The following is a 3,502-nucleotide window of genomic DNA, read 5'->3' as shown; positions in this document are numbered from 1 at the left end:
TGTTGGCTCGTGACAGCCTGGGCTGGCCACCTGATTAGATGGTGTGTGTGGATGCGCCAGGGCACTCCATGAGCCTTGTAGGTGTAGCGAGTGAGCTCGCCAGGATGGCGGCTTTGGGTTGATCCATGTATCTACTTTGTCGGACTCTGTTGAATAATTAATAAAGTTGGATGTGTGCATCGCTCGAGGCAGAGGTTGGGTGGAATCCTCCTTTTCGAAAAAAGAACAAAAAACATGAAGCTGCTTTTACTTGGATTTCCTTGCTTCCATCTTAATGCTAGTGATTCCAAGTATTCTCTTACCTTAAGTCCTCCAAAATATCAGTTGTGATAATGCTTTGGAGGATGCTTTTAAATGCAGTTAAGATGGACTCCATGGGGATTTCCTATTTAGCGCTTCAGGCGCCCGTTTGTGTGCATTTCGCAAACTGGCGCCTGCAGCGCCTCGTGCCGGGCCGGCCCATGTAAGGGGCGCCTGAGGTCTTTTTTTCTATGTTTTTAGATCGCACAAAGATGACTGAACCAGGGTTCGAACTAGCAACCAATTGGTTTCGAGGGGAGCGCTCAGACCAATAGGCCACCCGATCGCACGTGTCCAAAAATGTCCATTTGCTCATATTATTTACTTTCTTAACGTTCGCGAAAGCCCCAATTTTGGAAAGCTTCTGAGACTGGTTTTTCCCGGTTTGCGATTTGGTTTACGGATGATTTTATTTTTTCTTATTTTCTTTTTAGAATTTTTTTTCAAAACTGATAAACTTTTGTGTAAATAGATGAACTTATTTTGATGAACTTTTTCTTAAAATAGATGAACTTATTTTCAATTATAGATAAACATTATTCAGTTTGATGAACTTTTTTCAAATTCGATGAACTTTTTTTTAAACTGCTGAACTTTTTCAGATTGGATAAACTTTTTCTTTCAAATACGATGAACTTTTTCTAATTCGATGAACTTTTGTCAAATAGAATAAACTTTCTTTCAAAATCGATGAACTCTTTTTTCAAAGTCGGTGAACTTTTTTCAAACGTGATGAACTTTTTTCAAAATCAGTGAACTTTTATCAAATCCAATGAACTTTTTTCATTTTTATGAACTTTTTTGAAATTCGTGAACTGTTTTCGAAATTTATCGAACTGTTGTTTATTAGAAAAATCGACTGTTTCCAAATAATTTTCAAATAACTCAAAAATCTCAGTGGTATAGTAAATGGTTGAATAGTAAATAGTGCGGTCGCAATAGTTGTAAGGCAATTTGGTGATGATTTTGTTCGCTCGTCCTGTGAAGGTCTAGTGGTTAAGCTAAGGAATTATGGGCAATTGTGGCTCGAGATCGATTCCTCGTACTGCCATTTATTCGCGTGCTTTTTTTCGGGAGCGAAACTGTTCCTGGGCCGAGAGTAGAAACGGCCCACAGAGGGCGCGCTGTAGGCGCCACTTCCATGTTTGGGCGCCTACAGCGCCGAACAGGAGCTCCCGACTCCATGTGCCATCTATTTTTTGTTTTGTGATCCGCTCCCGGGCCTTGCTTCTTATGGATTTGTTATATTCCCTTTTCTCTGGGCCGTTGATGTTTTTTATTAGCGTGCTTCCCTCTAATTTATTTGCATCGATCTTATGGTATGCTTCTTACTTGTAGCTATTTGTTTACTATAGTTGGACTGTGAACTTGAAAACTCGTGAACTATTTGTACTATCAATTCCTTGCCCCCATTGCCATGTTTCCTTGATAGATTCCTTTCATTCGACCCCAACCATTACTGCGTTGATTTGGCCATGGCTTTCTGGGCTTAGTGGCCGGAACTGACATTAGTAATTTATGTGCATTTTTGTAATGTTTGTCTCACTTTGTTTTCCATGTTATCATAAGAAAAGGTATACTTTTCACCCCAAAATGTAACCCAACTGAGAAATAACCCCCTCAAGTGATATTTGATCTATTTTGCAGCTTCCATATCCTGACTGAATGTGCCTTTTCATGGTTCTCGAGCTAATGCCACATAAATTTGGTGCCCACTACGTGTGGGGTCCAGTTGGCGTGGAAGTTGCAATACCTTCGTGTGTTATTTATTTCCATGTGCAATTTGGTTGTTTGTGTATGTTACCATAATATTTTTATACAATATTTGGTTTGTATATAAGGCCTTAAATGCAATTAGCTTTTTTGTATGCAGAAATATTTTGAGTGCTCTAGAGTAAAAGAAATGGTAGAAGTGTTTTCTTTGGTTTCTTATGTATGATGCTTGTTTGGGTGTGTGTCATGTTGTTAGGTGACGCATATAGGTTGTTACCTTGGCAACTTAATGGGAGCAAAATCCCATCTTCTCAACAAGAAACCTCTGCTTTTTTTCTTGTCATGGTTCAGATTAAAAGTTCGATGACAGTGCTGATGCATCACATTCGCCAAATAGCCACCCCTGCCTCTCTTTGGAACAAATAGGTGTCACATTCGACAATGCTCTAAACGAAAGACAGCCATCCGTTCAGCAGATAATCCCTAAGATTTCCGTTCTATCCATGTATATTATCTTTGATTTTGACACAACTAAAAGTGTACAGTTGTGGCTGCTAATTGTTTTGCAAATATGGTCTTATAAAAATTTAAATGATAGTATCATGATAGAAACCTATGAAAATAACAACACTAATTTTACTTCGCTAATCTACATATTTCTAAACTTAAGCATTTATGTCTTGTACGAAAATTTGTCTGCTCTTTATCCGCTGGTCATCACTAAAGATATCATAGTTCGATTTCTCAATTGCAGTAGTGTATTCTTAGAATGAAAACAAAATATTCAAATACGCATATAAAGAAGTTACGCGCCTATATCGTGTCATTTCATATTTTTTCTATCCATATTGGTTATTCTCTTTTAATCACCGCTGCTTATCTGCTTGTCAAGGGCTAGTTACAAATCAAAGAAAAAACACATCATATGCTTGTTTTATTTTCCGGAGAACCATCAACGAAGAACAAAATATAAATACTTATTGTGTGCATATAATCCTTATATTCTATTCATCCACCTTCATTAATGTTGGTGGTACTGCAATTACGTTGTTCCATTAGTTCAATGACATGCATGTAGATGATGATGCACATGCATACTTATCTTCCTATATATTCATGTCATCTCTCCATCTAATGTAATGTGTTCGCTTGTTCATGCTCGTCTAAATTGCTAGATATTTTACCTCGGTCAGCCAAAGCATAACTTGTGTTTTCGTTATTCTCCTGTCCATGTTCTTTGCATAGACTTACGTTGTTACACTGAAAATTCCCTCCATCAGTAGGTATTAAAGGTTATGAATGGAATCACAATCGATCCATCTCATATCTCCTCACATAAGTAAGATTTAATTAAAAGTGTGAGACTATTCCAACCATCAATCTCAAATCTCTCTAATACTAATATGCATGTTGAATGTGGCCAGCGATGCACATAGTGGTGTCAAATGTTAACTTTATGTCTATTAGAAAGATTGATGCTTTTGTGTGT

The 3,502-nt window shown here is 37.7% G+C and overlaps 1 protein-coding gene across 1 annotated transcript in view; it reads right to left on the bottom strand.

Moving 5' to 3' along the window:
- Nucleotides 1–3,502, bottom strand: part of LOC123066865 (DIMBOA UDP-glucosyltransferase BX8-like) — a 7,238-nt gene that overhangs the window by 2,437 nt on the left and 1,299 nt on the right. The gene's annotated exons all lie outside the window — the stretch shown is intronic.

Source organism: Triticum aestivum, chromosome 3B, assembly GCF_018294505.1.
Source record: "Triticum aestivum cultivar Chinese Spring chromosome 3B, IWGSC CS RefSeq v2.1, whole genome shotgun sequence".
Taxonomy (NCBI): Eukaryota; Viridiplantae; Streptophyta; class Magnoliopsida; order Poales; family Poaceae; genus Triticum; species Triticum aestivum.
Note: the sequence above shows the minus strand (reverse complement) of the source record. Positions and strands in the feature narration are given on the sequence as shown.